The 22729-nt window shown below is 41.6% G+C and overlaps 1 long non-coding RNA gene across 2 annotated transcripts; it reads right to left on the bottom strand.

The window, feature by feature from the left end:
• Positions 1 to 292: 292 nt before the first annotated feature.
• On the bottom strand, positions 293 to 20248 carry LOC102012499. Of its 2 annotated transcripts, XR_001231688.1 has the most exons (4): positions 20185 to 20248; positions 9624 to 9762; positions 994 to 1105; positions 293 to 636 (listed from the first exon to the last, which is right to left on the bottom strand). It is a non-coding gene; the product is annotated as an uncharacterized LOC102012499 (long non-coding RNA). The 2 variants fall into 2 exon arrangements; XR_259595.1 differs by lacking the exons at positions 293 to 636; positions 994 to 1105 and adding an exon at positions 8407 to 8609.
• Positions 20249 to 22729: the final 2481 nt, after the last annotated feature.

Consider the following 22729-nt stretch of genomic DNA (forward strand, 5'->3'; position numbering starts at 1 on the left):
CTAAACACATGAACCATCTCCCTTCTAACCAAACTCCTCTCAACTAAAACCACTTTAAAGTGGTCCAGGCCACCATGGAGGCATAGAATGCACAGAGACAAAGCCAAAGAGCCACTTTAAACTAGTGGATGACTTCATGGATTCAGGAAATAAAGAAGAGAGAAATATAAATCAGATTTTCTTGTTTAAAAGAGATATAAACTGGTTGATTGGAAAGACAGCTCTTAGGGGGTAACAGATGCTATGACTGTCTTCGTATCTTCCTAAGCTCACATGAGCCCTTCATATGACCTCCGTTTGCAATTTAATCTTAATAATGCTTTCACATCATGCTTTATAAAATATATTTCTCACATTACTCAAAATATTAAGAATACAGAGTGTTTTGGTACCAACTCCAAACTTGTCTGCCTCATTTTCCAGGCCACGTACTATTATCAGTCCACCTAGTTATAGTTGCCTATGATGCAACTTCTATTTTAATCAGCAACTTCCTACAGAAGGCCTCATGGTTCCATTTGTGTTAGCTTTCCATCACTGGACAAGATATTGCAAACTCGAAGGAGGAAAAGGTTACTTTGGTTCACAGCATCAGAGTTTTAAGTGCATGGTCATCTGGCTTCATTGCTTCTGGGCCTGTGGCAAAGCAGAAATATCATAACAGAAGGGAACAGTGCAGGAAATCTTCTCACTCCACAGCAGCCAAGAAGCAGAGAGAGAGGGAAGAGCCAGAGAGGATGGGACCAGGGGTAAGAGCTAGCCCTCAAGGTCACACCCCCATACCTACTCCCTTCTTTTAGGGGCACCTCCTGCATCTCCCTTGACTCCTACTAGTTCCACCCAGTGATGATCTCACCAATGGATGAAACCATGATGAAGTTAGAGCTCTCAGGACCCAATCACCTCCAAAAGCCAATCTTCTGAAAATATGAGACTATGGGGGACCCTAGATCTAAACCATAAACATACTTCCAGACCATTCCTCATGCTTACCTGAAACATGAAAGTTTCTCTCTCTCCCACATACTTTGATAAAATTCTTCATTATTCTTCAAGATCCATATCTTAGTCACTTTTCTCATTTCTGGGACCAAATACCCAACACCTAAAGTTAAAAGGGGAAAGGTTTATTTAGTTCACAGTGTGTGGAGGTTTCAGTCCATAATCAGCTGGCTCCAAAGCAGGGTGGTGTGGCACAGGGGCAACAGTTCATGGCAGCAGAAGACAGCAAAAACAACAAGAGTAAAAAGGGAGAAAGCAAGCCTCTTCTCTTTCCTTGTATTGTATGTAGGCTACCCGCCCTAGGATGGGTGTAGAACTCACACCTGCAACCCCCCCACACTAGACAATGAATCAATCACAAACTTTAGATTCATCCCTCTTCACAAAGCCTATCCCCCTTGACTGCATGAGGCTTTAGCGGGACATCCAGACACAAACCACAAAAATCCAGTTCAAGCCTTACTTCTCTTGTGAAGCCCTCTGCAACTACATGCTAAGGTCTTGGTAAATGTGGTATTTCTTGACTCAAATAAATACTATTTGTTTTGAGAAGACAAGGCAAATCACTTGTAAGACTGTCTAGAAGGCAATCTAAATCACTTGCCTTCTACTCAGAAAAAATCCACTATTTATCAAAATTTCCATCTGTTCTCAACATTATTTTATTTCAAACTAGGCTTATAGTAGCAAAGCATATGAATTTTACATTAGAAAGTATGAGAAGCATATAAAAATTCATTTTCTGTATTTCTTATCAAATGCTTATTTTGAAAGCCATAAATGCATATGAACTATTGGAATGACTATTGTCATCATTTAAACTATTTTCTATAAAAATGAGGATTGACACATTTTGTACTGCATAGCACAAGTTTTAGTAAATACATAAAGTGTATTTCTTTCCCCAAAATGTGTAAATCAAATAAATTGCTATATCATGATTTTGCAGTATGTGTTGCAGCAATTCTGAGAACTGGGGGAGCTACACAGAGCTCCCTCGCTTGTGTCCTGAATGTTTTACTTTAGGCTTACAGTCCAGAAGTATAGAAAATGAGTGATCAAATCTAGTAATTCTGGTTTTGTCTAGTTATTTTGGCTTCAAGGAGTGTTCCTCTTTGTACACTTTAGGCAACGTTATTCTGCCCAAAGAAAAGTAAAGAGAATGAAATGGCAATGATATCTGAAAGGAAAATTTGTTCTAAACGTCGCCCTTTTGTAAGTGGACAAGTACGAGCTCATTTGAGTTAACAATCTTTTCTTGTAAAACCTTGGGGAAGAAAATGTGGATTATTGAGCACATGGTTGATGAGAATTGCCAGATATGCTTCCCTACATACACATGCACATACATGCATGCACACATACATACACACGCATGAGAGTTTGAGGCAGATTCCAGAGTAAAAGGGGGATGTAGCAGACGCACTGCACAGCACAGATGCCTGGTGGCCTTGTAGAGAAGGGAGCTAACGAAGCATATAGCATTCACTGTCTTATTTGTCTAGATCAACCCACAATCAAACGGACTTTGCTCAGTTGGGAAAGGGTAAGCAAGAAACTCCTACCAGTCCCCATCTGAATGACAAAAGTATTTGCTGCTAAAGGGTGCTGCAGGCCTCTCGGGCCCTGTGCCAGGTCACCATGGTGCTGCACTGCCCCAGAGAAAAAGTCCAGCCTGCGTCATGTCCTCTCCCACCCAGCTGTTCTTGCACAACACAATCTTGAGACCCTGCCCACCTGGGGTCCTGTGAAGGAGCCAGGTAGCTACCTTAGCAGCTTAGTCAAACTAGCCCTGCTAACCCACCAGGTGGCCTCTCCTACTCTCCCATACATCAGGAAAGCACCTGGCAGGCAGCCCTGAATGACTTCACCTTTAAAGGCCCTAGGAATTAGATGAGTGGCCTTGCTCACTCACCCTCTGTACCTAAGCAAGGAGCCCTGAGCAGCTGAACCCACAGAGATCTCAGGAAGAAGAAAGGCAGCCCCTTGTACCCCCCCTTCCATCCCAAGAAATAGCCAAGTATGTCCACTCATTCTCCTGCTGTCTCAGGAAGCAGCCAGAGAGCCTCAACATTACACTCATGACCAAGGGAACCAGGTAGGTGACCCACCCTGAACAGCTCAACCTGTTGAGGCCTCCAAGGAAAGAGTTGGGAGGCTCTACCCAATCTACTGCAGCCCCAAGAAGCCAATGGGAAGCCTGTTCTGAGAAGTTCAGCTCACTGAGGACAGTCAAGTGGGCTCTTCTGAGTGGCTCCACTCTGAGGACCTGAGAAGTAATTAGACAGCCCCATGTACCCCTTTGGCCCTGGAAAGCAGAAGAACTACTCGATCTGAGAAGCTCATCCTACAAAGACCAAAATCAGCAGTACAGCTCTCAGACACTGGCAACAGGGACGACCATGGCACCCACCTCCAGCCCAGCCTTGGACCACATAGGCTTCTCACTATTGGGCACATTGCACCACACTTATTTGGGACTGGCCCAGCAGCCTCATGTCCATACAACTCTTGGGGACTTATGGGCAAACCATGCTAGCACATGGAGTACCACGCCCAGAGCCATGAACAAACATGCCCTGCAAGACAGCTGCATGCCACCTGGGGGTAGAGTCCCACAGTGCCTGTGGCCAAGGCTACCAAGATGGCCACAGACTACTGACACTACAGGAAAGTGCCCACCTAATACTAAAGCCAACACAGCCTACTCCACTGGCACCATACTGACAAGCAGGAGGAAGTTGTTTACTGTGAACTTCACCCCATGAAATTGGTAGCGGCAACTGATCCACTGGAGTAATGGGACACCAGGACATTAGGAAGTGTGGACACCAGGAAATTTTATATCATAGGTAATCCAGAAGAAGAGAAGGAAAAATGTATAAAAAAATGTTCAATGAAATAATTGCTGCAAACTTTCCAAATCTTTAAAAACATACAGATATCCAGTTCCAGGAAAATCAAAGGACCTTAAGACATATGGCCAAAAGGAATCCTAGCCAAAGCATAGCATAACTTTTAGAACTACAATAAAAGACGCACTGTAAAAACAAAAGTGTCAAGTCAGATAAAGAGATTCCCCATTATCCCAGACAACCATACAAAAGAAAATATACATAAGCAGATATATGAGGGACATGTAGGGGCTAGATATGTAGCTCAGTATTTGAGTGCTTGTCTAGCATTCACATGGCCCTGAACACCCCCCTAAATATATATAATGGTCAACATATATTTGAAAAATGCTCAATTTCACTAATTATTGGGTTAATAATATCCCTTAGTAATTGCAAACTGATCAAGTCCACAGTCTTCTAAACAAGTGTACAGCAAAGGCTAAAGAGAAAGAGGCAAATGGAATGATGTCAGGGCTCCAGGAGGATCAAAGCCCTCTCACAGAATTTGCAATTCTCTCAGGGCTAAGACTAAGATCTTCTCTGGGTGGTCTGTAACTATTTAGTTATCAAAAGAAGGGTGGGCGGTACTCAAGAAAGGTGGAACCACTCAAGGACTACTCCAAGTAAGGTATTAAATTAATCCAATGCCTGAGGCTACAGTCCTTATTTAGTTGAGGTTGGATCCAGGTGTCCTTGCCTGTGATCTTGTCTTATCCTTTGAGGCTTTCCAGCCTCATGCACCCTTACAGGCTTATGTCCAGACTAGGAGGCTAGGCCTTGGACAGCTTCACAAGTAAATGTGAAAATCCCATTGGTTAATTTAAATCCTGCTCAGGGCTGCTTCATAGTGGTCTCCATCAATTAATCAAATGAAAAATATATGGTGAGATCATCTCACCTCAGAATGGCTATTAATAAAAAAGACAAAAAGAAAAGATGCAGAGGAAGGGGAATTTTGATATACTGTTGTTGGTCATGTAAATCAGTACAGCAATTATGAAGAAAATGGCAGAGGTTACCCAGAAAACTAGAAATAGAACTGTCGTATGGGCCAGGGGTATAGCTCAGCAGCACAGTACCTGCTTGGCAAGCATCAGGCCCTGAGTTCAATTCCTAGTACCAAAAAAAAAAAAAAAAAAAAAAGAACTGCCATATGGTCTAACAATCCCACTATTGGATATACAAAGGAAGTGAAATGAATGTGTTGAAGAAACATCTCTAGTCATATGTTCATGGCAGTGCTACTCACAATAGCTAAGATATGGAATCTATGGAGGTATCCGTGAATGGACAGATGGGAAAAGAAATCGTGGTATATATACAAATCAGAATATTATTCATCCATAAGAAAGGATGAACTCCTGTCTGGAGGACATTAGATCAAGTGCAGTGGCAAGCACAGAAGGACAAATGCCTCACCTGGTCACTTATAGGTGGCAGTGAATAGGTTGGTCTCAGACAAGTAAAGAATAGAATAGTGGTTATCAAAACCTGGGAAGGCTTTGGAGAAGGAGGTTGAAGAGGGGATAGTGAGTGTGTATAAGGGAGCAGTTGGAAAGAAGGAATAATTTCTCTTGTTTTATAGTCCAGTAAGGTAACCATTATATTAGACACGTTTCCATTGCTGGGACAAAACACCAACATATAAAACTTCAAGGAAAAAAGCTCACTCTGGCCATAGTTCCAAAGGTTTCAACCCATGGCCACTTGGCTTCCAAGCAGAACCATCAAGGCAGAAGGGCCTGTCAGAGGAAAGCTGCTCAACTCATGGAGCCTGGGAAGCAGAGGGCAGAGGAAGAGCCAGTGAGAAAAGGCCAGGCTCCAGATGTAGTCCTCAAGGTTATGGCACCTTGATCCATGCAGATACACCCAGAAATGTGCTTTACTAATCTTCTGGGCACTTCTTAAACCAATCACTGCAACTGTGGTTATTGACAATTATTATATATTTCAAAGTAGCTACCAGAGAGAATTCTGAATGTCTCTGGTATGATAAATGGAATGATAAGTGCAATGGGTAATGGATATACCAGTTACCCCAGTGTGATCAATATATATTATATACATGCATGGAAATGTCACACAGGGCTCCATAAGTAGGTGCAATTACTATATCAATTAAAACTTTAAAATATACATTTCAAAAAGTTATGGGAAGGATGATCATTTTACCTAGACACCTAATATTGTGATACATAGCTGAGATTGCCAAAGAAAGGAAAGAAATTGTATAGTGGCTAAAGGCTTGTCATGAAAGAAAAGAGGACTATTTTGGGGCATAAAACACTTTCAGAGAAGATCAGACTGAGTAGGAGTGGGAATGGTAAGCAGGTGATGTTCCAATAAAAACCTGTCAAAAGGAGAGATCTATGGATCCAGGGCCCAGAGGTCAGGAGAGAAAAGTTACTGGGAAGTAGGAAATAATAGAAGAAAAATACTTGAAAAGATTATACAAAGGATGCTATGAATATCCAAAGCCCATTCGAAGTTTCTCTGTTTTGTAGAAACAAAGATGTCTGGGGAGTTGAAATCAGCTACAGGGATAAATTCTAAGTTTTCTAAAACAATTTTTTTTCAAACTTTGGTCTTCGACCAGCAGAAGTAGCGTTCCCTGAAAGTGGTTGGAAAGGGAAATTATTATCTGCCCCACTCAGACTTACTGAATCAGAGATGCTGGGGGTGGAGTCCAGCTGACTGGGTTCCAGCAGTCCCTCAAGCAAGTCTGATGTTCTGTCAAAACTGAAGAACAATGGCTCATCCAACTGTGGAAATCCAGTTCCTTCAGATAGTGAGAATGCTCAGGTCAAGCAGCACAGAGCACGCTCCCAGCAACAATCTTCAGGTCGATTGGCTGCCTGACCTGAGCCTACCTCACCCAGCTGAAGATGTGAGTTCTCTTCGTGTCCCAAAAACAAATAGTTTGGTATTGAGCTGCAATTGCTTCAGCAAGAGAGGGAATAAAGCTTAGCAGCAATCCTTCAAACCATAGAGGACACGGGGAAAGAACCTTGTGTTCAGTGACTGTTCACCAACCCAAAGCCTGCCATGCCCATGAACTCTTCATAGCCAAGCAAGTAAACTTCCTATTGGTTAAGCCAATGTAGTGGGATTTTCTAAAAGATTTATTCACTGACAGAGGTTGTGAACCTCACTACTTTGTAAGGGCCGCTACTTTTGCCAAGGACTCGGGTGTCAGAAACCTAAAGTCAAATACCCTGACACACAAGTAGAAAGTCAATAGCACTGTGGGGGAAAAAAGGATTCTACAGAAAATAACAGGTGTGATAATTAAAGTCAGAGCCCAACTATCCAACAACTGACAGGAATGGGCAAAAATCATAGCCAAGTTTGCAAAATTCAAACTACAGAGTACAGACTTTGAAACAGACTTTGAAATGTGTATCCATAATTCATAAATGTAGATACCTAGAAATAGAAAATCTGGCCTATGTCCCTGGAAGAACGGCAAATTTTGGCATAACCCCTCTTCTCTAATTACTTCTATAAAATGCATGAAAATAGCCTGACTGGCCTCTGGCAGACTGGCCGACTATCCTGGCTAACTCAGAACTAGGAAGTCCTAGGCAATGACTTTTAGGGCTGGAACAGCTGCAGGCGTGCTGGTATAGTTGATCACTTTACTAGATAGACATGTTTTGGACAAGAATCTATACCAGGTAGATTTCACAATGTTATGAAAGAGTAGGTGATCGTTTTCTTTTAAGAATCATACAATACTGTCAACCAGGTACAACCACGTCCTTCTGCACATTGGTACTGACAACCCTTGCATGGTTGTGTGTAAATTTGCTTTCTTAGGAGATTTTTCAGGTGTATCCTCTGAGAGAGCTCTCAGCTAAGCAAAGAAGGGTACTTCCAAATTCCTTCTACTCATCCTTCGGCAGCCATTGGAATTCCCATTTTCCCTGGGATAGGAGACAAAATTCTATTCTCATGAAAGCTCTTGACAACGACTCTAGCTAAAAACCTACCTACAATTCACTTGGCCCTCAAAGATGTGTATTTTGAAACTGAAACATACCTGTGCAAGGGAAAAAATTAAGAAACAAACATCTGAGCAAATAGGACATATGTCTTATTCTGTGCCAGAGGCTTCTCCATGCAACACCACATATAAAGTACAGAAATACAACAAAATTGGAATATTTTCCTTAGGTCAAATATTGATGCATAAAATAGCATAAGAACTTATGCATTACACCAATGCTATCTGTAAACCACAGACGGTAATGCGAAAAAAGCATGCATTTCCCCAAACTCAGGAGAGATCACAACTTTTTATATATGTGTACATATACACACACACACACACACACACACACCATACAGCAATGTTTTATAAAAACCAAACACAAAACAGTAAGTTCATTTTATGTCTTAAAATTAAACACAAACATGTCATCCCATTTTGTCACCTTTAATAAAACTATTTAGTTTTAAAACACTAATAGGAAGAAAAGAAGATTTTATCTAACCAGCTAAATATTTATTTTCATGCTTGTCTGTTCATTAACCTGCTCAGCTGATTGTGGATGTGTAATGCTCCGAACTTTGCTTTTGCTGTTGCTGTGAAATTTTTGTCAGATAGAACTGCAAACACCACTGCTGGATTTGACGTGATGTGGGGAGCAGGTGGTCTGATCTGAAATGCTTCAGCTTTCTATGAATCTGACAGCTTGGGTCCCATTTCTGAACAAAGGTGGAAAAAGTAAAATAAATTTTCTGACCTCTGAAGATTTCCGAAGGACAAACTTAACTCTGTGCCCAGCTGGTGGCTGAGGGCTAGGGAGAAGAATGGTGCAGCTCAGTGGAAAATTACAAAAGGCGACCGTGACAGCAGCCACCAAGCACCTTGTGGGCCACAAGCAGGGTGCACAGCAGTCACCCCAGAGAGTGAGGTGGCTGCGGCAATGCTGCCAGACCTGGACCGGCAGACAACACCTCAACAGTCTTTGAAATCGTGCCCAAAATTGACAGCTGAGCGCCCAAGTTATTAAAACGGAGAGATACACTTGACGAACATTAGAATTTCTTCTCAAATGCTTTGTGTTGTACAGAGCAAAAAATCTCAAGGACACCAAACTAACCCTTCTCGCTGGGGCACAAAATCAGCTGATCTAATTTATAAACTCTCAGGGTGTCCTTGTACTTGACAAGACTGTGCATTATTCTAAAGCTAGTGACCGTTTCTCCCAGGAAGAACGCTTACACAATATGTCATTGTCCCTTGCAATGTAATCGCTAACATTTGACTAATTAAAGCCTCACGACAACCCAAGGGTGTGTGGCTGCTGTGGCTGCTGTCGCGTAACAGATAAGAAGTCAGGGCATGCGCAGATATCCATGAGGTGCTCCCAGCTGCCCCTACAGTGAGTGGAGAGCAGGAGTTAAACGATGCATTTACGGCCAGGGCGCACACCGCTAACCCTGCAGCAGCTGCTTTCCTTAAAAGAAGCAACTCAGTCTTGCTCAGAGTTCATCACTGGGTTCTTAGAAAATGGTGTAAAATTTCCCACACCCTTTCCAACAGGTTGTATTTCAAACTGTTGCAGCCAAGGCCCACTTGGGTAAAATACCAGGAAGCCCTTTTCCTCTGGTCAGAATTCCCTCCTCCTTTTCTACTCCACCGCTCCGCTGGCCCTGTTCTCCCATTGGACTGGAGCTTGGGAGTCTGCTGACCTCACCCCACATGCAAGTACTTACCTGGGTCCCCAGGGTGGGAGGATGCAGGACAGTCACTTCTTCACAGGGAAGCAGCTGCATCACAAATAAACCTCTATTTTTCTTCCATTGATTGTCTCCTGCGGCAGTTCGTATTTTGAAGTGTGATTATGTGAAGACCCTTTTTCTGCCAGGTGCCAGTGAAGAGAAAGGAAATAGGAATGAGGATACAAAGAACAGCAATCTGTGAAGCTTACAAAAACCACAGCTATGATGTCAGCAGGCACATGGACTCTCCAAATCCCCGTTCTAGGACAAAAAACAACTTTGTAATAAGAAAAAAAGTGTTTGCATTTTCTTAAGAGATCGATTGTTTGGCAACAGTTAGGGGACTGGAGGAATACTCATTCAGAGGCCCCTCCCAAAAGAAAACACAGGGACCTGGGACCCATCAAGGTGGAACTGAGTACTTTCTCCTGCTTAGGCCTTAGCATATCAAATAGACTCCTTGAGACCCACCTATGCTCCTCATGACCTGAGCTATGCCCGCGCACAGGAGAACACTAGCCTATTGTCTGAACTTAACAGCTGTCTCTTCCTTTTCTCTTTTGTTGTTCCAATATCCTGGTTTTATAGGTCCTTCCTGCTATTCTCAGTTTTCTCATAAGTAGAATGAAGCTTTCAGCTCAATGATCTTAAGGTCCCTTAAGGCTTTAAAATCATTTACTATTGGACCTCAGGTTTAGAGAAGAGAAAAGAAGGGGAGGGAAGGAGAGGGGAGGGGAGGATAGGGAAGAAGAGGGGAGGGGAGGATAGGGAAGGGGAAGGAGAGGGGAGGATAGGGAAAGAGAGGGGAGGGGAGGGGAGGGGAGGATAGGGAAGGAGAGGGGAGGGGAGGATAGGGAAGGAGAGGGGAGGGGAGGATAGGGAAGGAGAGGGGAGGGGAGGGGAGGATAGGGAAGGAGAGGGGAGAGGAGGGGAGGATAGGGAAGGAGAGGAGAGAGGAGGGGAGGATAGAGAAGGAGAGGGGAGGGGAGGATAGGGAAAGGAAGGGGAGGGGAGGGGAGGGGAGGAGAAGGGGAGAGGAAAGGAGGGGAGAAGCACTTGGAGGACTCCTAAAGGTTGGCCCTTGACTAGATCATCCTTAGAGTAGATCTCAATCTATAAGAGAAACAAATCACAGCCAACAGAAACAATCCCATTTTGTTGGTACCCCCTTGACTGCACTGGGCAAGTTGGCAAGCACGCTACTAGGACAAACCACGAGAGGGTAAGGGACTATCCCTCCGCCCCCAAACTCTCACTTAATCTGACCACAGTCAGCGAGGGGGCTGTTCCATTTGACCTTCAGTACAAATAAGAACACAGAATTAAGCAGACCTCGGCCCTTGGCACACAGAGGAGGCTCAGCTTCCAGACACTCTACGTTCCTACTGCCCTCCCGGACCCAACCAGACGCATTCAAGGTTGCCTTCGTTGTCTGCAAAAATGAATAAGCAGAGCTGTCCTGAAAAAGGAAATGTCCTAGTTCATATCACACCAGAGCAGGGACTTGACTAAAATGAGACAAACAGGTGACTAGGGCATAGAATTTAAGGAGGCAAAGTCATTTGAGTCTGACCCCGCCCTGATAGAACCCAGAATGGAGGCAAGAACCTCCTTAAATTCTGCACCCAGGGCATGTAACTCTTTGGCTCCTACAAGTACAAATTCCAAACTTGCATGACCTTGCTTCCTTGAAGTTGATTCCCCAGGCATATAATTTGTCTCATCTTCATCCAGGCCTTGGTGCTACTGATGTTAACTACTAAATTTCCCTCTCCAGACACCCTTGCTTGTTTATTTTTGCAGACAAGGAAGACAAGATTGAATGCACGTGTTTGAGTCACGGGGGTGGCGGGAAGACACCTGGCATCTGCTTAACCCTGGTTCTTGTTTATAGTGAAAGCCAACAAAACTCAGCTAGTCTTGCCCCTGGACTAGCTCAGTACCGGTTTGTGGACTTGAATTTCCTCATTCCTCTTTAGCTTTTTAATCAGTGGCTTAAGGGAATTTTTAAAAACTGGAGCTCAACTCAAATTCGTCTTTCCAAACCCTAAAAATGTGATCTTTTAGCTTTAATGTGCATAAACATCACCTGAAGGACATCTCTAAAATGCATATTCCTCCTTTGTTACTGTGCTGGGGTTGCCAGACTAGTTGCCTTAAAGACTAGAAATTTATTTTTCACAGTTCTGGAGGCTGCAGGTTCAAGATCAAGGCGGTGGGAGGGTGGTTTCTTTAGGGACCTCCCTCCTTGGCTGGCAGGCGACTGTCTTCTCTTCGTGCCTTCATAAGAGTTTTCCGCGTTCCTCGGTCTTAATCTACTCTTCTTGTTAAGTACATCAGTTATGCTGGACTAGGGCCCTAACCTTGTCAAGTTACGTGCCTCCTTAAAAGTTATATTTCGAAAAACAATCACATTCTGAGCCTATAGGAGTGAAGGAGTGAATTCCTATAGGAATTCACCATATGAATTTTAGGGTGACAGAATTCAGGCTATAGCATCACCCCCCTCAGTCCCCAACATTTTGACTCACTAATTCTGAGAAGAGGCCAACTATATAGATTTGGATGGGGTTCCTTTCCACAAGCAGCCATGTGACTCTGACACCATAAAACATCATTTGGAAGGGATATCACCTTCGGCTCATTTCTGCTAACTCCCAGGGAGAACTCGCCCCATTTTCCTTTCCACTTCTTATTCCCATGTTTAGTTTCTTTGCTGGTCTATAAATGTGAGGTTTCTTTGTCTTCTCCCTCATAGTGTAACCCATATGTAATGCCATTAACCACTTTTCTGACTTATGCAGGGGCTGATGAAACCAGATTTCATCAAGACAGAAACAATTATTTGTCTTTGTGTCTATATCCCAGAGGCTGAGGAACAGAAATAGAGTAAGAAAAACTTCAGGAAAACCTGAGAACCAAGTTTCCAATCCATCTACAGGTCCAGCCTCCCTCCTCCCATTACAGGACATGCTTAGGATTCTTTAAAGAAAATTTACCAGCAGGGTGCCAGAGAAAATAGAAATGTCTATAGGATCAAGGCCAGCTCCTGCCTTACAGGCCTCCAGATGGTACCTGCGTCTTTAGGGTTCCAGGTGAATACCTAAGAACACAACGTACTGGATCCCAGCTAGCAGCAAGCTAAACACACCAGCGGCAGGGAAACACCCAGCAGTTCCAGACTGTCAGCCTTACACACTGTCTGCTTCAAGGTACACTGACTGCAGGGATCTCAAGAGAACGCTTTCGCAAGGGATTCCACAGAGCCTGTGCTTGCAGCTGGACTGCAGACAACTAGAGCAGCCTTTTCTCCAGCTGGAAGTAACTTGAATGAGCAACTAAACACCTAACCCAAAGACATATCTCACCCTTCCCCCTTGAAATTGTTAAACAGGAGCCTGTGAATTTATCAGCATCTTAAAGACACCATTCAGTTGGTCTGTTAACACAATGGAGCCCAGAGGCATTATGTTTACTTTCCTGAGCATCATTTTTACCTCTTCACCTCACAGCATTCTACCTGCCACAGTTTACACAAGTGATAGCATTTCATATGGAATTCCAACACTGCAGAAACAAGAACCATCTCTCAATTCAAACTTGGTCTGTTTTGATCGGATTAAAAGAAAAATGTTTAGAGTATTGTTATGGTTGATACATTGTGTCAACTTGGGGAGTCTAGAGGTTGGGCTAAGTGACTCAGCAGGAAGCTAAGGTGCTTACTTTGTATACATCCTGAGACTGTGGAAGAGGAGGGCATGGAGATTATGTGGAGCTACACGCCCCTTAGGTGGGGATAGCCTGTTTACAAAGTAAGGGAGGGAAAGAGGCTGCTGGCTGCGATTCCTCCCGTTTGCTCTGGCTGTTTGCTGTTCTGCTGCTATTCCCCCATTTGCTCTTGTTGCTTTGCTACCTTCTGCCTCGGAGCCAGCCAAGTATGAACTGAAACCTCCACAAACTGTAAGCTAAATAAACCTTTCCTTCCTTCATTTTGGGCGTTGGGTATTTTGACTCAGCAACAAGAGAGAAGTCACCAAGGAAAATGAGAAGCAAAACTAAAAGCAAGCAAAAACCTGTTTCTGATTTTTAAAGGCATGAGCTATTAAGACAGCACAGGATAAAACTCAGTGTATATATGTATATGTATATATATATATAACACACATACATATATATGTATATACATATATGTACATACATGTGTATATATATATATAAAGTTTTCTCAAAAAGACATTATTTTCCCAATTTAATCAATGTTGGTATGAGATAAGGACAGAAGGAGCATCTCATGGACATTTTTAAAGATGCCCTAAAAATATATCTAAAGACACTGCTTGCAGGATGGCAGTGACAGAGAGCTCAGCTGGGAAGGCAATCTGCTTAAAAGATGTCAATATTTTAAAAATCCAAGACAGATGCATGTGACATAAACACAACTTTCTATAAAAGTAATATGATCATTAATGATCTTAGTGAGATTTCCTTTAGTGACAAAATATCTCTGAAAAAAACTTAAAAGAGCAAAAGCTTATTTGGCCTTATAATTTCAGAAGTTCCAATCTGTGATTGGTGGGTCCTGCTGCTTCTGGGCCCCTTGCAAGGGAGAATATCCTGGTGAACAAAGCTGCCTACCTTAGGGGTCAGGAAGGAGAGAGAGAGAGAGAGAGAGAGAGAAGAGAAAATGGGAGAGATGGAAAAGTACAATATCCCCTTCAAGGACGTGCTCCCAATGATCTAACTTTCTCCTATTAAATCCCTCAAAATTCTTTCCATCACCTCCTAACAGCATAGCAGGCCACTAACTAACCCTTTAGCCTGTGGGCTTTGGGAGAATTATTAAGATCCAAATCACAATGTGAACCAACTAATGTCCCAAGGTGACCCTTTCTGCAGGGAATATGTGTCCAATGTGTGAATATTTCTCCAATGCCAAGATGGTCTCATCAGACATCTCCAATTAAACCTGTATCCGCAGAACTAGTCTGAAAAACATGGGGTGTTCTCCGTGCTCTTCCCACTTTGACGACAGCGTGAGCATGCAACATCCAGCATAACAGTAGCCATGTTGCTACTATCAAGAAACATGAAATGATAAGATGAATTTTATCTTTTACGTTGGTGGAGACAAAGGATAGAAACTCTGACTCCTTGATTTGTCCCTCATTGATCTGATAAACCAGCTCTGAGAACCTCCTGTCTCCAGACTTGTTGTTCATTAGACATAGGATGTTTTGTGGCTTAAGCCAGTGGTTTTGAAAGTTATGTGTCTTGACCAGCATCAGTATCACCTAAGAACTTGTTAGGAAAGTAGACTCTTGGGCACTGCCCCAGTCTTGCTGAATTAGAGACTCTAAGAGTAAAGCCCAGCAACCTGAACTTTAACAAATCCTGCAGGCAAATCTGATGCAAGCTAAAGTTTGAAAACCCCTGGTAGAAGCCAGTGTAAGTTGGATGGAGTTCTTTTCAGATGGAAGCATTTCTGACTAATATGAGCAATTGTGTCACATCTCAAAAAGTGTGACATCTCTATCATTTATTACACAGAATTTTTCTTCTAACAGTATCCACCACTGTGTTGCTGCAGGATCACAATGCATTCACATAGCACATAAGTGTTCCAGCAAAATGCGCTTTTTTTTTTTTTTACTTTATTCCTTACCAAAACCCTAACTTGCTAATGATGTATGTGTTTGTGAGCAAACACATATGCGCTTGCATGCAACTCAGTTCATCCAACAACTTTGTCTTTTCTGTTTAGAACAATCGCTTTTTATACTTTGGACGATTAAAAAATTTAATCCCTATCAGCGTGTTGAAACAAAATCTCTTGGGCTTCTTCTTTTGAGCTGTAGTGCTGAGTCTTTTTCGGTTTTCTCTCCCTGTACATGGACAGCTCATGTTAATTTTTGGCAATGGGGTGAAAGGGTTCCTTTGTCTCTGAGCCAATATCCCTCGACCACTTGGTTGCACTCTTCCTACTGGTATTCATGGCTGGATTTGGTGCCTGGTGCAACCCAAAGTCTTGCTCATCTTGCTTTGACCAGTGCTTCATGGTGCTTTATATCTCCTGACTCCCCTGGGTTAGGATCTGTGTGCTCTTCAATCTCGTGGAGTCTTGAATCTGTTACCCTTGGAGGTGCACACCTCTCATGCAGAGTCTGGCTTTGGTTTTAGTGTCATATTATCCGAACTCAACAGACTGATTGGCTTAAAGTCCCCTTTGTGGTGTACAAGACCCTAAGTCTTGTTCATGTTGTGACTAATTCAAGAAAACTAAGTTTCACCTTTGTCTTGTTCTGGTCTGTGGAATTCATTTTGCTAGTTCACTCCCAGCTTGGTGAAGAAGAATCCTTTGAAATAATCTCCCTTTAGAGTTTTTAGAGTTCTTCACTTATCTAACAGGCAAAGACCCTACCTCATAATTCCCAAGTGAGGGCACTTTTGTTTCCTCTTTGACATTTGGCAAGGTGTGGGAGTATTTTGGTTATCACAGGCTGGGGTTAGGGAAGGTGGCTAATGTCATCTAGTGGGTAGAACATGTGTGAGTAGGCATGCTGCAACACATGTAAAGACTAAAGTCTATCAAGCAGCCTTCAGTGTTCGGATGGAAGATTCCAAGGGGGAAACATCAATAAAACCATTTTGTCTAACTATATGTTATAAATTGGAAGTGTAAATTGAGTTATGACTTCCACAGCCGTCCCGTCAGTCTGTGACTGTCCTTTCCCAAGGGTCACATTGCACTGTGAGCACAAAGTTGGTCACTGTCTCAGATGAGATTAGTGAATAGGATACTCAGCATTGTGAGTGGTAGAACTCAGGATAATGTAAATATAAATAGCGAGAAACAATACAAACATTGGAAATTGCTATGTACTGAAATAAATGACTAAATATAATGGCTTCACACAAAAGCAAAAAAGAAAAGAATGAATATAGCCAGGAGTGGTGGCGCATGCCTGTAATCCCAGCACTTGGGAGGCTGAGGCAGGAGGACTGTCGCAAGTTTGAGACCAGCCTGGGCTACAAAGTGAGCTCAAGGCCAGCCTGAACTGCATAGCAAGACCTTGTCTCAAAAAGACAACAACAAAAAAAAATGAATATAATATCCTATCATTGGATTTTGTTGGACTGTCAAACTGTAGTCCCTGTGAGTAGTCTATTACGAAATTTTGTCAAATATAATACCCTGAAGAAATCAAACTTTTTTGTGTCATTTTCAGAGCAAGTCCAATAACACCTGTATGGTACAGCAACTTCACCTATACCTTAACTGATACACCACTTCTGACCTATTGTAAACTAAATCGTTACCGATCATCCTTCCCAAGGTACTTCATAGATAAGATAGAAAGAAATTAAATGACTTAAAATCAAATAGGTAATGATTGTTATGGACAAGGCTAACACTCAAATGTGTGTGTGTGTGTGTGTGTGTGTGTGTGTGTGTGTGACACAGAAAGAGAGAGAGAGAGAGAGGCAGTCCTCATATGAACTCGCCAGAGCCTGCTTCCCACCTCTCTCCTATAGATCCCAATTCCTCACAGAAAACTCACTGTGTGCCATTAGCCATTTGAGAACTCCCTGGCATTCTATCTTAGAATTTACACTTGGCGATTCTGTGTCTAGCATTCAGCCCAATCTTCTTGAAGAATATCACCATGGAGTTTTTGCAAGCAAGCTCCAAGTCAGGCATAATGATTTGTACATTTATATTTTTCCCTTAGGAACTGCTGGGATAATCACCTAGGAAGTGGAAACTAGCCCTAACTATCAAAATAGAGGAGCTAGCATTAGTAGTCAGTGCTGATAGTATACAACGTTTCAAATGCATCAAGTAGAAGCCCGTGCGCCCCGGAACACACGTCATGGCGCCCTTGGTGAAATGACTATTCACCCACATGCTCCACCAGGGGGCGGTTTGTGTGTCTGAGGAGCGTGCTGTGCTAGGACGTAGTCAAGCTGATCTAGGCATTTGCTCAAATCTACATTTTACTGCTTCTTTTCCTTCTAAAGTCTCCTCCACTTCACAACTTCACCAGACTGTAAAAATAGGATATTTGTTTCTCACTCACAAATCTCGGTAGATTTTTTTGTCATCCTGGACATGCCTCATCCAAAAACTCTTTCTTAGTATTTTCAGATTTATTTTTTAATTTAAGTAAGTAATAAGAACTTCAGGCATATAACCTGTGGTTTAGTTTTTAAAGATCGTCTCAGATGAACAAATAATCCCATTGAATATAATTTGGGTACTTTGTCCCGCAAAGTACTTAACTCTTAACCTGCTTTTCTACCTGTGTAAGTGTAGCACACTGTTCCTAGCTTCCCATTTTACAGCTAATTAGAAGCATTTAAAATGGGACCTAAGAGCTAAAAGTGGAATAAAGCAGGAACAGTTGGAGCAGTGGGCAATTTGACGTCAAAGAAGGGAAAAAGTTAAAACAAAAGCGTAGCTTTACAAAAATCAAAAGCATAGCTCATTGTACCTTTTAGTGTAAGGCCAAATAACCCAATGTCCTTTAGCGACCACAAAGGAATCGGATTTTATATAACACCAAGTAATTTATGTGCTTAATAATAGCCCAGATAAAGGTGTTTCTCATTGCTGCTTTCATAAAAGAAAAATACAGTGAATTATCCTTATCATCCAACAATGGAATAGCTACTCGGTAAGTTATAAATACCCATGCAACTGATATTCTACAGTCTTTTAAGTGGTGTATAGCAAGGAAGGTTTTTTTAACACAATCATAAAAATTTCCTGAAAAAAAGGTAAAGCTATGCCCTGTATATTTCTGAAGTTCAACAAACGTGAGAAGTGTAATATGTCTCAGAAAGATGGTGTTAAAGATAGATAAAATAGAAGATTTGATGTTTAAGGAAAAAAGCTTCAGTTCTCTAGAAACTTAGTTATATATAGTAGTTCTGCTTTTCAAAATCCAAGATAAAGCTATTCTAGGAAGTGGCTGCAGCACTAAGTATTTTGGGATCCTTTTCTTAGCTTTCTTAAACTCACACTAGAAAAAAAAAATCAACGTCCCAATCCTAAGTAGATGCCAGAAGATAGTATCAACAATCACAGCAAGGATGAGTTTCTCCTTAGAAATATTTAAATATTGAAGATAAAACAAAAAAGGCTGTAGATTCCTCTATCCAAAGTAAGCCTCAGAAATATGGTGCTCCCACACAGTATGGAAAAGTTTAGAATTCATAACTGGTGATTAAACCATGAATAAACAGCCATGGTTTATTCATCTAAAATGGAGTTATGTGATCTTGTGTCCCCTTTAACCCTTACATTCCATGATTATGTGAGTCTTATACAAGGGCAACACTACTCAGGACAATTCATCAGCACTTTAAACATGGATGAACTCTGCTAAACCAACTGCATCTACTTGGCACTAATTTAGTATTTTAGGTTCATTCCATTCCAGTTCTAAAATATTCAGTTTCTTAGGCCAATTACCTATTTTCCTCTTTCACAAAGCTCCATTTTCCAAATTTTTCTTATTGCCTCACTTTCTAGCAAATGTTTTACCTAACAATGGTAAAATATCTGTTTGCACTATCTCATTCTGTCCACTAGAGAATTCACAATGTCCAGTCCCCACATCAGCATATTTTAGAATTAGAAATGCAAATATGGAAACATTTTGATCCTACATCATGCACATTTATTGCTAGTATTTATGAAGGAGTTATTTTTAAAATACAATCCAAATTGCTAGCTAACCTTCTTCCCTGAAATAGGAGGTAATGAATCCTTCCTAATTATTACTTTTTCTACTTTCTACAAGTCAGATCCACTCTTTACTCTGCAAAGGCCTCTTTTATACTACAGGAGTATTCTGTGGCCACAAACAGTGAACAGTCTTTTGGTTCACAATGGGTAATTACAACTCAGGGAACCTTGAGATAGTTAATTCCCATACTAAAGGAAAGTCAATTTCCAGACACTAAGAGCAAGTTTAGGACACAGTTCCAGGGTCCTTGTGCCAGGAAAGAAATTTGGAGAATACAGGAAGATCAAAGACCCAATAGCTAATAAGGTTTTATGTAATGTTTGTGACTTACTTACACTAGAAGTATCTTTATTATTTATCAGAAATTCAAACTTCACTGGTTCCTATACTGCTATTTGTTAAGCCAGGAAACCCTACTCTAGGGAAGTAAAAGGACTCTCTTTGTGTGGCTGGTGGCCCTGGGGTAACTCCAGAGAAAACAAAGACCAGTTTAGATAGCCATATCCTACTAGATTTAATTAAAATCCAGTGCCTACTGACAGTATTCTAATGACAGTTTGAACAAGATTCACAGGAAAGGAAAAAATATATTTTCCCAGCATATTTTATAATTTGTCCCACATTTAGATCCCTAACTACACACCACTATGACCCCAAGTGGTGAAATAAGGGGTGGGAGAGGTGAACATATCATATTGATACTGTAGATTTCCTTTCATTCAGAAACTTCCTAGGAAATTCATTTGTAGCATTTCCTTGGGAACTCTCAGTATCTTCTAACACTACTCAAATGCAGATCTCACCGTAAATCCTTTGGTACCTCCATACCCTCTCCATAATTAGCTACAGTAGAACTGTGACACACCCAGAATTGTGATACCCTGCATATTGACTGACAAAACAATACAACATTCTAAGACAAGTGCAGTTTACCAAGTGACTCTCATTAGAGATTTATTTCAAATGAGATAGAGGATTATAATTTTAGCTTAAATTTTGAAGAAGCCAGATATATCCATGACACCAAGTGCAAATCTGCTGATACCAGGAACCTGAAAGAGTAAATAAAACCAAAAAAGTGCAATAGATATTGTGAAAGGGACAGAAATTGCTCAAAGGAAGGAACAACTTGGATGAGGGAAAGGAGAAAAAGAAAGAAGGAAGGGAAATATGTGTGTGTGTGTGTGTGTGTGTGTGTGTGTGTGTATAGAAGGCTAGCTGGGATAATTGTACAGCTGATGTCTATTGGTTTATTGAAAGAACAGTTAATGCTTAAATTTTTTGGCCAATTTTACATGCTTATATCTGGTAATCTGAACAACTGATTTGAAGACAACAATATGCAATGTAACAGCCATTGGTGAATTTCTATCATCCTGTTTAGTGAAGCTCTGTATCATTTCTAACGTTTTTTTATTATTTTTTATTCTCTTTAATTGTTTGATTCATCTTGCATTCTTACATCTGGTAATCTGAGCAACCTCACTGAAGATAACAACCACTGTTAATTTCCTATCGTCTCGTTTTGAAATTCTGTATCATTTTTATTTTTTGTGTGTTTTTTTGTTTTTGTCTTTGTTGTTGTTATTTTGTGATTGTTATTCTTTAAAATAAAAAAAAAATGTTCTATCCTTCAACTTTTACTTCTAACCTTCAAATTAGCCACAAGCTCCAAAGCGAACCTCCCAATTCTATCTGAAGCATCTCTAGTACTCTTAGCCTGGAATCGGAAGGATGTAATTTCAAAATTTTTCCCTAAGACAATATTAAGCCAAAAAAATAAAAGAGCCATAAACATGAAAAACCCATGAGCCTAATCCTGCCACGGAAGTGTTGAGGTATGGAATGAAACACAGAGCTTGGGGTTGTTTTCTTTCTTGTTTTGTGATTGCTTTGCTTTACTTTGCTTCCATTTCTTTTCCATCGCGTATCTTTCGAGGAGACGGGAACTCCTCAGACGCCCACGGAGCCACCTCTCCGTGTCACTTCGTATCAGCCCACCCCATGGTGTTCAGCTCCTGCCTGCCCCAAAGAAAATTTAGTCTTTGACCATACAGTATATTCAAGACACACCCCGTGTGCCAACCTGCTGGTTCCAAATGCAATTTTAAGTTTTTTTATCCTTAAACACTCTTTTCTAGACTTTGAATTACAAAACCATAGAAATAATACAAGCCACATATCTGCATGAACGCCGTGTAAGTTTCGGACTTCCTTGTCTTCATTTCCATGCCTGGACATGTCTTCTTCAGTGCCTGCATACCTCCGCACACTATTTTCAGTCTTCTGACAATGGCTTCCTCCAGCCCTGCTCCCGCCCCATTCTCCTGGTTGGGTCATACTCATTTTCAAGTCACAATTTAAACAGTGTCCCTTGAGAAATGCTTCTTCCTGCTGCACAGCAGCCTGAAACGCCTTCTCCACTACAGCTTACACACACCCACTTGTCAGCCTTTTGTACTCATTGTACGTCCATTCCTCAAGAGTTGACACCTTCTTTCTTTGTGTGTCCAAGTCTCTTATACCTAGCGCATTGCAGGCTCTCAGTCTTTGTTGAATGAATTAATGGATACACGAAAGGATGATATTTAACTGAATCATAGTGTTCCTGAGACTAAAGCCCCAGTCCTAACATTCATACCAGCAAATTAGTTTTGCTTTCTTCACCCTTGAGCACTCTTCACCCGTGATCAGTGAGGCACTTTTAAAACTTTCTATGAGACAAGTCAGATTTCACACAGAACAACTCTGTCATTTCTTCTTCACTACTGGAGAGAGTCAGAGCTCCTGGGAACTGCTGGTGGCATTATCTCTGAGTTTAAATGACAACATATTTTCTTGGCACTGAAACATCTATTATCCTAGGTTTGCTATGGCTGTCGAAACGTTTACACTCAATTGCTGCTGTGTGCTCACCCATTTCCTATTGCATTCTATGGGATGGAAGAAAAAGAACACCACTTTCAGAAAATCTTTCTCCATTCTGGAGGTGGGAAGTTTGTCTCTGTCACAGACGTAAGTTGGTGTGAAATCAAAATGAGACTTTTTAGATTTCCATTCAATGAGTTAAATAGCATTTCCACATTATTTCACCTTGGAGAAATATCTCAAACTGTCTGCCAGAAGTTTTTTTTTTTTTTTTTTCCAGAATAATCATTGGTTCTAAGTTCAGTGGCCTGATCCAGATTCAGGAAAGCCATCCTGGCTTAGGGAAGCTGAGTCATATTAGTTGTGTGGAATTGTGGCCCGTGGACCCACCACAGTGGCATGTCCTGGTACCAAATAGGAAAGCAGAATTTGTGACCCTGCCCCTAAACTCCTCAGTCAGACCAGTGTTTTCCAAAGCTC

This window comes from Chinchilla lanigera, unplaced genomic scaffold (genome assembly GCF_000276665.1).
Source record: "Chinchilla lanigera isolate Chin_1 unplaced genomic scaffold, ChiLan1.0 scaffold00006, whole genome shotgun sequence".
NCBI classification, from domain to species: Eukaryota; Metazoa; Chordata; class Mammalia; order Rodentia; family Chinchillidae; genus Chinchilla; species Chinchilla lanigera.